Source organism: Lutra lutra, chromosome X, assembly GCF_902655055.1.
Source record: "Lutra lutra chromosome X, mLutLut1.2, whole genome shotgun sequence".
Classification (NCBI taxonomy): Eukaryota; Metazoa; Chordata; class Mammalia; order Carnivora; family Mustelidae; genus Lutra; species Lutra lutra.
Genome location: NC_062296.1, coordinates 95,066,761 through 95,079,174, shown reverse-complemented (window position 1 = coordinate 95,079,174; position 12,414 = coordinate 95,066,761).

The window sequence follows — 12,414 nt, the reverse complement described above, 5'->3', positions numbered from 1 at the left end:
TACTATGTTTTCCCTCCGCGGGCACGTCAGTCTCGAGTGGGCCCATACGTGGGGGACACACCTCTTATGCTCATGAGACATTGGCAGCTGCGAAGTCTACAGAGTCGAAAGGCCACAAGGGAGAAGGTTGATCTGTGCCGTTGGGTACCAGGACGGGATGCCCTCGGAACACGGGAGCGGCGTCAGGATAAGGCACGGCAGCGGAAAGAAGGATGGGCAAGCAGTGCAGGCACAGGGGGCGTAGGTGGGCTCCCCTGTGACCCAGCACTTCTGCACAAATGCCAACACGGGTCCAGTGTGGGCGATGTGTGGGGACTTGTAGACGCTCCCCACTGGCTCACGCCTCATCACACGGTTGTTAGCCCTCCAAGAATGTGCCGTGTGATGTCAATGCTGGCTCCCTCCAGGACACCTACAGGGGGCCCGAGTGGGGGACTCTAGGGTCCTGGCCATCCTTCGGGATCCTTGGGGTCCCGGTACCACAAACTTCCATGCCGCTAACGCTAGCTCCAGCAAACATCACTGAATACCATTGGAGCTCAGTTTACTGGGCTCCCAATAAAACAATCGTCATAATGTGCCAGAATTTAACAACATCAAATATTATGTTAAGGGACCCCTTTCAATTAAGGAAATGCCAGCCCTCCTACTTCGGGTAGTTACCAACACCTCGGACGTGACGCTCACACAAGGGAGACATCGTTCTCCTAGCAATGTATCCATTTCCTAAGAAGAAAATAGCATCTTGGAGACCCTTAGATGTTTGCCCTACAGCCCTACAGAGGTTCCATGACTCGTGAGGGTCATATGTTCTGAACGGTTTGCAGGGAAGCCCTGTTTAGCTTACGCAGCAGATACACCCCATCCTCCCAGAGGCAGACTGCACAATGCTGGGTTTGGCTTTACCTGGTGTGCAACCCTTCAACTTTCGTACCAAAGCCTGGGTTGAAAAATTGGCCTCACAGATCACGTGAGACTCTCAGGTTACAAACCCTATCGTCTACGGCGGTGTTTTCCTAAAGGCAAAATCTCCAGTGGCTGCATTTTTACAACGACGCACTTTGAGTTGACTATGAAAAGGCATGTTGTCTTAAATTGAACACAGTGTGCGAGATTAAGTACGTAAAATGCTGTATTTACAAAGACAGGCCGTGTTCCCGTCTCTGTCATTACCTCTGAGACAGAAACGCCCTCCTGGAGCGAAGGCACAGTTTTGTGTCGGTGGGTACGAGGCAGGGACGTATTTTCATCTTCCCTTATTGTCAGGTTGGGACTGTGAGATGCTCAGGCCTGGCCGGAAGGTTCCGTGCACAACCTCTTTCCTTGAGGGCACTGAAAACAGAACATCCAGGTAAGGAGTCCTCGGAGACCTAAGGAAGGAGGGTGCCGTGGTGGGGTTACAGGAGCCTGGACCCCTGAGCCTCGTCACCACCCGGGGCAGCCAGAGAGAGCTGCCTGGTTACCGACGGACCGTGAGCTGACCAAGATCCAGTCTTTTCTCTCGGAAGCCGCCGAGATTCGGAAGTTGATGGTATCCCAGCAGGTTGACTAGGAACCTTGGTTCACTGAGTCGTTTGGCCGCACTCGATCAGTCTGACGTGTTGTGATGGCTCTTTGGACGACAAACGATGTGTCTGACTTACGGGTGCTGCTTTCTGTAGGTGCTCCGTGCATTAATCCTTGGGTGACTTGTGTTCTTTTATATTTTTTTAATTTTAATTTTATTGTTGTCTCAGCACTGAAGCTGGCATCCAGCCTGTTTGGCTTTTAAGTGTGCAGCGCTACTGTTAACTTAAGACACCAGCCTGCGTAGCAGACCTCCAGGATGATTTGCAGCTCCCCGTCTTTTTTTTTTTTGCCCACATGCCCTCCACCAGCCTGCTGCTACTGCTGCTTCTCTAAGGTGGACGCTTGTAGGTCCCTCCCATCCGTGAAACGGTGCAGTGTTTGTCCTTCTGTCGCTGATGTGATTCAAGTCACCTCACGTCATTAAGGTTCATCTGTGTTGTTGCATTTTGGGGGATTCCCTTCCATTGTAAGATTGAGGGGCAGGAAACATTATTAAAAAGAAAAAGCCACAAGGATTGAAAAAGATGTAGAGAACCTTCATGCTTTGGGGAAATGCAAAATGGTACAGCTACTTTGGGAAACGGTATGGAGGGCCCTCCAAAAAATTAAAAATAGAATTACCATACGATCCAGCAATCCCACTTCTGGTGTGTATCCAAAAGAATCACAGTCTGTCGGGGCACCTGGGTGGCTCGGTCACTTAAGCATCTGCCTTTGGCTCAGGTCATGATCCTGGGGTCCTGGAATGGAGCCCCGTGTTGGGCTCCCTGTTCAGCAGGGGTCTGCTTCTCCCTCTCCCCCTCCCCCAGCTCATGCTCTTTTTCTGTAAAATAACTACCTAAAAAACTTTAAAAAAAAGAAAAATAAGATATTCTTTTAAATCCCTATAAGACTTTATGATGTTTGAAATCCTTAAACGCACACTTCCTGTGCGTACATTAAGCAGTCTGGTGACTGTGTGCTTTAGTTCTTTTTTTTTTTCTTTTTTTTAATCAGATTTTAGCCTTAGAAAAAGATCAAAAGGCAAATGTAATGTCTTCAAGCCACCTTGTTTCCACAGGCTTTGAAATGATACCATGTAACTCCCAGTTAATATTTACAATTACTGCATGTGATTCGTGCTTCTTTTGCTTTTCTTTAAAAGTCAGGGTGGAACGGGTTCAGTTACTGTCATGCATCAGGACGTTGTACGGCGAGATCTGAGTCATAGCCTCGCAGGTCGAAGGCAGCAAGCACCGTGTGAGGAGGTTGGGAGAAGTCAGGGTTTCGGATAATCCAGGAGCAGATGCATGTGGCGTTTCATCAGATGAGGCCAGTGGGCTGGGTCGGGAACTGCTGAGAGACAGACACATCAGACCAGCCATCTGTGAGCGCTTGTCTCAGGGACCCCTGGAGCAGAGATCAAGCGAGTGTCTGGAGCACCTCGCATAGCCCTGCAGGCGAGGCAGGAGCTGATCCCAGGAGCTGCCCCATTGGGAGCGGCTAGGATAGGGGCTTGTGCTCAGTTAGCTCCCTGCATCCCCGGCCTGACTCCCGAGTGCCTCTGTGCATTGATCGACTTAATCTTCACTATGCGTCTGTCTGATAGATGTTATGATGGTTTTGTTACAGAGGAGGGAAGAGGTGCAGGGAATAGGACATAAATAAGTTGCTTTAGGCTTAGATTTATTGGTTAAGAAAATAAGTAAAATGCGGGACCTGGCTGGCTCAGTCTGTAGAGCAGGGACCCTTGATCTCAGATTTGTAAGTCTGAGCCCCATGTTGGCTGTAGAGATTACTTAAAAAAAAATCCTTAATCATTTGTTGTTTGCTTTCTAAGTAGGCTCCATGTTCACCATGGACCCTAAGGCGGGACTTGAACTCACAACCCCGAGATCAAGACCTAAGCTGAGCTAAGAGTCAGGTGCTCCAACAACTGACCCACCCAGGCACCCCAAAAAATAAAATCTTGAAAAATAATAAGTGAACAGATACATTTTCAGGATCTCCATATATGACCCCACGTGCTGTGTACCACCCAACTCCAGGGGCCACATTAATACACTGCCGTGGGAACACCGCTTCTTAAATTTGTTCAGTGCACAGGCCATACCACCATACACAGCATCGGTTAGATTGTGATGTTGTATAATTAGGTGCACAGAGAAGTCAATGACAGCACTCCTTTCATTGGTTTGCCTGGCTAGAAACACAGAAGGACTGTGTGTGAGTTAAAGCCATGTGTTGAATCCATGAGCTCACATCAAGATTTGAGATTTTTCTAGATTGAAAGTAAATGCCAAGCATGCCAATCATGAAAATAGGGTTCAAATGAATCCTTGATATGCTACATTCAAAGAGAAAGGCGCTTGGTTTTGTGTTTGTGTGTTTACCATTATGTATGTCTCATCCTTGGATTGGGCACAGATGTCCCACTGGCTCCAGAGTCCAGACCTATAGTAAGTGGGTCCTTCTGGCTGCTGAAGAGCCGTGAGGAGAAATGTCCCCTGTTCCTCCAGGGTCAACGCATCAGTCCTCAGTATAAAAATGCCCCCGCACGTTCTCAACATCCCAGGTAGAGGCTACTCCCCCTGGCTGGTGTCAGAGAGCAGGTGACACCACACAGAGCCCCAGATGACCCTTGGTGACCACACAGAGTGACCACAAGATACTCCTTTGTATCTGGAGTGAGTGAGATCTGCGTGTTGTCACGACAGAACAAGCACATTCCACTCATCTTGGAGACCTTCCCTTATCACCCCATTCCTGCAAAGGAATAATCATGAAATGGGGCAAAATACTTCATTGGTATTTGTGCAAAGCAATCCCGTGGCATTTTGGACACTGGAGTAATTGAGGCTTAATCAGGCGTCTAGAAAAATGTTTTATGGAGTTGGAGGAGGGGAACGGTGAGGATGGCTTTGGGCCAGTGTAAAACGAAACAAAGAAGCAAACAGAAGTGAGTGTTTAGGTTGACTGTATCTTCAGAAATAGACACATCTGGGACACCTGGGTGACTCAGTCAGTTAGGTGTCTGCCTTCGGCTCAGGTCGTGTTCCCAGGGTCCTGGGATTGAGTCCCGCGTCAGGCTATCTGCTCGACGGGGAGCCTGCTTCCTCCTCTCTCTCTCTCTGCCTGCCTCTCTGCCTACTTGGGATCTCTGTTTGTCAAATAAATAAATAAAATCTTTTTTAAAAAAAATTAAAAAAAAAAAAGACATAGACACATCTGCTAACGTTTCCAGAGTGGGAATTAGGGAGGTAAATATCCCTTCGCACATCTTACATCACACGGAGACACAGTACCCATTCTGCAAGCTCAATTTTCTTGCTTTCACAACAACAAACCCTACATTTTCATGCCATTTTAAGTGTTGAAAATGTTTATCCCTGTTTAATTGTATGTTAAAATTTGGGGACAATGTATTTTAAGTAAAAAAGGATAATGAGACCACTACTGTTTATTTGCATCCTGCTGTTAGCTTTTCATAGCAAGTAAACCATCTTTCGACATTTTATCTTTTGAATTAAGTTTGCCCCACCTTTCTTTTCCACTCCAGTAATGTTTGGTGAATTCTGGTGCTAAAAAAAAAAAAAAAAAAAATTATACAGTGTCATTATCTTCCACGGCAATTTAAAGGAAGTCTTGCGTTAGGGAAATATTGGAAACCACATGGTGTAATTTCTGTCCCAGCAAGGCAATGTGAAAGGCTCTCCGGGACTATAAATGGTTCTTCTCATGGAGAGTTGTTTATACTCTACAAGGATGAGGATGTTCCACAACAAGGCCACGAGCTGTGTGTTGACAGTGGCAGAAGGTGGGGGTGGGAGGCTGCACAGGGACCGGTGTGCGGGACGGAAGCTGCGTCTTCCCCACTTCTGTTTGTGGCCACGTTCTCTTTCAAGATGATAAACCAGAGGTTGGGGGTCCGACGGGCCGTCGGTCGTGGTGTGGCAATTACCCAGTACGACTCCCGTCTGCCGTGATCTCCGATAATGCACGGGAGAGGGCTTGATGAATGCTCCTGTCCAAACCACTGTTTAGCTGCAGGGCTGGCGGAACAGCCAGAACTCAGGAGCCTCACCCCTCACTGTCTTGAGTGTCAAAACCACGCTGGCCTCGGGTGTCAGCTCATCACTTACCGTGCTTCGAAAAGACATATTTCTCTGCAGAAAGATGGTCTCTTGGCTTCTCTGCTTCCCACAAGTTTTCTTGAAATGCAAGAAATCCCTCTCGATGGAGGCCGGCATTCATTCTAGGAGATGACAGCGTTCTTGGATTATCTTCTGATGAGATCTGGCCGTGAGCGGTGTCCCTAACAGCTAGGTGGCATGGTGCCCTTTCTAGAAATTAATGGCAGTGACAAAAGTGTTTTAACCACAGTGTGGGCAGCTACGTAAACGCTCACTCTGCGAATTCTGTAGATAATTAACATCACCCAGCCGTTCTGAGACATTCTGTGATGGGAAGGGGCAAGCCCCGTCCTCTTCTGCCTCTTCCATACTTCTCCGGACTAACGCCTTTCGCTGACCTCCCTTTCTCCTTTTCATGACATGAGCACAGACAGCAGCACACCACGGAAGGAAAAAGATGTGACCCAGCCAGTGAATCATACCCCCAATCCCTAATTTTGAGGATTTCAAACATAAAACAGTTCAGTCTCTGTCATATGAGTAATTCTAGGGCCCGAGAAGGCAGGATGGTGAAGACGGCAGTCGCGGAAGTGTGAGGCACCGTTGTGATGAAACACGATTATTGCATAGAACACATTTTAATTATCCTCAGAAGAGGCCATTACCCAATTAGAAAATGTTTTCAGCAACACCCTAGTAAGACCCATTCTGATATCTCTTTCCCACTGTTTTAATTGCAGTTTCTAAGGAACAAATGGAACCTGAAATAGTAGTTTAAACCCTTTCCTATTTGGTCAATGAGTATTTTCCTCTGCCATGAAGTAGGGATTTGCCAATGGAGAGAATTAATCACATTGCCCTAGATTTTCTTTTATGTTGGCAGAGAAAGAGAGAGCTCTTTCCAGCATGAAACTCAGTTCTCTGATTACTCTGTGGTTCGTTTTCGCTCCCAGTACCCTAGGTGTTACAAAAGCAACACATCTTCATCAAATGCTAAAATATGACGGGACCTTCCCGGGCAGGCCTTGTGCATTTTGCATTTCTATATTACATGTGGTATTAAGAAAGACCATCTATGTATAATTTGCATGGGATTGCATTGTGTTTCTGCTGCAAGCAACGTGCTTTCCATCCACCCGTGGAAGCCTCAGCAAGTTGGAACAAAAGCCTAGAGTACAGTGATGTCATCAGTTTCATGAGAGAGGCACAGATGAAAATTTAAATTTTAAAACCCACTCTCATCTCTGCTCTTCCAAATGGGGAGACAGGATGGAAAGAGCTCTTTGCATCATTAAAAACAAAACGAAACAACGTATGGTGGGAGATGTCAAACACACACAAAAGTGGAGAGGGTAATTTGGAACCCTGCATGACCTCGTCCCCAAGCTTCAAAACGATCACCGCCATATCCGTCTTCAAACACAACTGTGTTGCCGTATTTTAAAATTGTGTGTTGTCCTCCGTGAGCAGAACAGAAACATTGTAATGTTTTGTAGCACCGATCGCCATGAAAATATTTTGTCTCCAGAGTGTATCTGTTTTCATAGCTCTCCTCCAGATGATCCAGTGATGTCTGCATTGGAAATTTTTTTTTTTATAATTTAATTTATTCATTTGACAGAGGGAGAGATCACAAGTAGGCAGAGAGGCAGGCAGAGAGAGGGGAGGAAACAGGCTCCCTGCTGAGCGGAGAGCCCGATGCGGGGCTCAATCCCAGGACCCTGAGACCATGACCTGAGCCGAAAGCAGAGGCTTTAACCCACTGAGCCACCCAGGCGCCCTGCATTGGAAAAATTCTTAATAGGTCAGGGTGCTAACATGATCTTTCAAAGGAGCACACGTTTTCGGACTGTGTGATTTCAGACTGTGTGTTTTCGGACTGGAGAGTCCTCCAGATTACCCAATAAAAACGGCTCCAACAAGTACTATTTCTGTGGGAATTCTAATGATCTCAATGTATGTGTCCCAACACATTTACTTAATTTCTCATTAACCTAAACATCTTCCCTAAATGACTGATTGTGTATCATCTGGCTCCACTTACCCCTTTAGAGGACAATTTCTCGTTTTCCTCGAGGCTCCTTTGAAATAAACTCAGCATCTCATGACATAATCCTCGAACAGCAGATTCCAAACATTATCTGGGTTCCAAATCTCCAGGGTTATTTTGGTGTATTTGGAAAGTTACATTTTTAGCAATAAAAAGAAATCAAAATGCAAACTTGGCTACCTCTAGGAATAAAAGTACCAGAGCCACAAAACAAAACAAACCAAAAAATTATTATTATTGGGGCGCCTGGGTGGCTAAGTGGGTTAAAGCCTCTGCCTTCGGCTCGGGTTATGGTCTCAGGGTCCTGGGATCAAGCCCTGCATTGGGCTCTGCTCAGCAGGGAGCCTGCTTCCCTTCCTCTCTCTCTCTGCCTCTCTGCCTACTTGTGATCTCTGTCAAATAAACAAATAAAATCTTTTCAAAAAAGTATTATTATTTTTGTGGATAATACAGACCTAAGACAGTTGTGGCGCATGTTCGAATATAATAAGAGGAAAAGGGCCCTGGACTAATTAAAATCATTCCTAACGATATATAACATAGTACAACTTTCCGTTATTTGAGCGATCACACACTTAAGGTTTGGCAATGAGAATTAAACTTTAGTCATAGAATTAAAACCTTAAAACTAGGTGTTCGGGGCGCCTGGGTGGCTCAGTAGGTTAAGCCTCTGCCTTCAGCTCAGGTCATAGTCCCAGGGTCCTGGGATCGAGCCCCACATCGGGCTCTCTGCTCAGCGGGGAGCCTGCTTCCCCCTCTCTCTCTGCCTGCCTCTCTGCCTACTTGTGATCTCTCTCTCTGTCAAATGAATAAATAAAATCTTAAAAAAAAACAAACTAGGTGTTTGGCAATGTGTTTATGTTTGCAGTACCCCATCAATCAAATGGATTGGTTAATTATTTTCTTATTGTGTGAGCTGTTCTTCCATTTGGGGGATTAAAGACATGAAACAGTTTTCCTAAGGCCTGATGTTCTGAAGAACATGTAGATTTTTCCAAGCGCAAGGTGAAATCCATCTGAGCTAATGCGCTGGTGTCAGGTCCAGAATTAAGTGAGTCACTAAACTGCGAGAAAAATCACAGAAGGACTCAAGTTTGTATAGATTGTAAATACATGAACTGTGCCGTTTGGTGACTTTAAAAAGTAAAATTTCTTAGGCATTTATGATGCACTTAGTTTGTGTAAACATTTGCATGATTTGACAATGGGGCATTCGGCAAGGCTGGTTCAGAACACGCCTGTAGTTGCACGGGATTATTTTCACTCTCTTGTCCGTGTCTTGGTTTGGGGTCTGTTTGGTAATGATCTCTAGTCTTCAGCTCTAGGGTCTCATTCCGTAGAAGTCTGTGTAGTGGAAAACCATAGTTGCAGACTTTCAGAGAAGCATATCGCTGTGACCCAGCTGTGGCGTGGAAAGTGTCATGTGTTAGTTAGCTACTTCCGCAGTGATGCTGTGTAACAAGCAAACTCAACTCAGCAGCATGGAAATAAGCATTTGTTCTTATGCTTATTGGTCTACAGCTTATCTGGTGTAGCTCTGCTGTGTGTATTGCATTTGGGACCCAGGGGCAGAGGACAGAAGCCTCCCAACGGGCAAGAAGAGAAACCTGCTGCTCTTCAGATCTATGCCTATAAATGCCATTTCTGTCCACATTTCTGTGGCCAAAGCATGTGGCATGGAAGTCTGTCCCTCCCATAGATGTTGAGGAGACATCTATGTTAGATAGTTTTCATTCCTGTGTAATGCATACTGCAAAGGTAGCAGCATGAAATAATACCCATTTAATGTCCCATAGTTCCGTGAAGCACAGTCCAGTTCCACCAAGCTGGGTTCTCACCAGGCCGAAATCAGGATGTCAGCTGGGATTCACTGCAGTCCTCACCTGGGGCTTGAGAACCTCTTCCAAGCTCAACGGTTATTCACAGAATGACTCTCCCTCTCACACTTCCTGCCTAGGTTCCTCCGTGGTTAAACCGACAACAGCGGATCAAGTCCTTCTCTGCCATTTTACTCTCTTTAGCCACTCAGTGGATTAGGAACACTCAGATTGAAAACAATCTGCTTGGCTCAGTCTACAGAGTCAGACGCTAATCTCATCCAGGAACACTCTCCTAGACACACCAGAACACGATGATTTGCTCGATATCTTGGCACCCCCTAGCCCAGTCAAGGTGACATAGAATAAAATTAACCATAATGGAGCATGCCAAGTTCATTGTTGAAACACAGAGCGGAGACGGGGCTGGGGAAAGGCAGGGACCCTGTGTAGAAAGTCTCCTCAGAGATCTTGGCCTGTATTCTAAAAATGTCAGGATCCCACTGGAGGATTTGAAGCATGGGAGAGGACTGATCACATCTGAAAGATCATTGTTAGCATGGAAGAACAGAGGAATTTGTTGGGGGCTAAGGCCTCACTATGTATATGACCACATCTGTCATCTAGACGAGAGATGATGGTGGATTGGCCATGGGTGTACCATTGTAGGATGTAGACAATGGACTCCTTCAGAAGTTTTTCCGAAGGTGAATTAGATGGGAGTTGGTGGTTGATCAGACATACAAGTTGTAGCAAAAGAAAGTATATGCTCTAGTAGGGGACCCAGGACAGTTGTAAAGATCTTACGAGAACTCTGGAATAAGGATTCCCAATTGTAGTCTATAGATTGCCAGAGTGTCTGTCTGCGCATTCTCTGTAGAAAATTTTATCTTGCATTATGATTTTACCAATAGACCAAAAACAAAAGTACCTAAATCTTCTGGGTGAGGTGGGCAGCTGCCTCATGAAGGAGCACTGCCATGTTGTTCCAGAGTCTCCACAGGAATTTCCATGGACAGTTACATTAGTGTCCTATAGGGTCCTCATTATGTCACAGTAAGCTTGGTCTTAGTTCAATAGCTTGGTCTTAGTTCAATAGCAAAGTTTTGAGGGAATGGAAGTCACCGCCAAGACTACAAAGACAGCAAATCCAGAAAATCTGTATGTCAGAAATCAACGTCAGGAGTAGGAAGGATTCTCTCTGGCAGCGAGTAATGCCGCATACACTGATACTATGTTAGAAGATACTAGCTCTCAGGACATGGCAGTAAGCTGTAGAGTATGTCTTGGAGGCTACATGACAAGGGGCAGGGCAGCTAGGAAGGAGGCACACAGCAGTAGACTTTCCAGTGGGAATGTTGCTGCCCACTGTTGGTGTCTGTGATACAAGGGACAGGTCCTAGAAGAAAACCCATCTGCTCTTTCCAGCATATGCAACACTGCTGGGAAATCAGAGCTGCCTTAGCACTCCCACAGCCCCTCCAAGGGTGTGTTATTGGTGGAACCAGGTCACTGGTTCACAAATCTGTGAATGAACAAAATAGAAGAGTGATATTGGGAAAATGCATATGCGTAGAAGGTAGCTGGGGACCCCCCCCCCATAACTATGTCCAGGGTCTAAAGGAGGGCTTCTGTGAGAAGGAGGAGTGTGGCATGTTGTATCAGCGTGGAACTGAAGATTGTAGAGAATGGGTACAAGCTCTCTTTCCCCATCTCATACAGGGGTTGGTGAAGTCCTCCATGGGGTCTCTCTTCTTTCCCAGAGATTATCGCAGAGACCATGGTTCACAGTTATGGGGACAGGGGTTCCTGGGCCACAACGGGCAGCTCTGGGGAAGCAAATTGCTGAGGGCTGCGTGGAAAGAGTAAGATGATCAAGAGACACGAAGAAACACCCTGGGAGGAAAGGATAACCCCTCTCTTAGTGTGGCTGATCTTTTGAAGGACCCAAGGTCCCCCTGGCTTCCCTTGCCTACTCTGGAGGAAGCAGGCAGAGCAGATGGGGAGCTGTTGAGTTCCAGGACAGAGTGAAGGCAGCCTGAGCCCCTGGGGCATGCTGTCAGGGAGTAGGAAAAGAGAGGGCTGGGGGGGGGGCATGGGCTCAGAGAAGAGAGACGGGTACCCTCAATGAACTTTGGCTTTTTTACCACTCACCGGAGTCATGATTGCTGTGTGTTGGGTTGGAATCAAGGGCTTTGATGACTGCAGATAGTAATTACAATCAAAGGCTTGGCACTCGTAGCAGAGACCTGCATTAAACCTGACTTACACAATTCTGAGCTGTATTTCTCTGCCCCATAAAATGTGCACTAGCGTTTGGCTGCCTTTTTTGTTCAAACTTGGTCAGGGGGTTCACGGTCCTTCCATCTTGTTCTTTTATCACCCCCGGGGTGCTGCTTTCCGAGACAATTCACTGTCGTGTGATATTACAGTCCCCAGGGAAAGCAGAAAAGGGGAAGCATGCCTATTCTGTCTAGGACTTTCTTGTAGAAGTTGGACAGTGTCCAACTCTTAGCTCTCATTGGCTAGAACAGAGTCATGTGACCAGGCCGAGCCACAGAGGAGTCTGGGAAATGTAGTCTTTCGCAGAGAGCCAGGTGCTCCGATGTTTCTGTAATTGTGAGATGCGTGCAGAATAGGTTTGGACACCGATAGCCGCCCCAACTGCCCTTCCAGATGACGCACAGCCCGTGCGTCATCACTCTTGCCTACATAGGTCATTTTATTCTCATGCTGCATCCATGAGGGAGGGAGCATTTTTCTCAGTTTCTCAGTGAGGAAGAGGAGCTTCCCTGGAGCGAGGTAGTTTCCAGTGAGTCAGGAAAGCCGCGAAGGGATGGGAGGCAGAAGGTGGAACAGGAGCTGG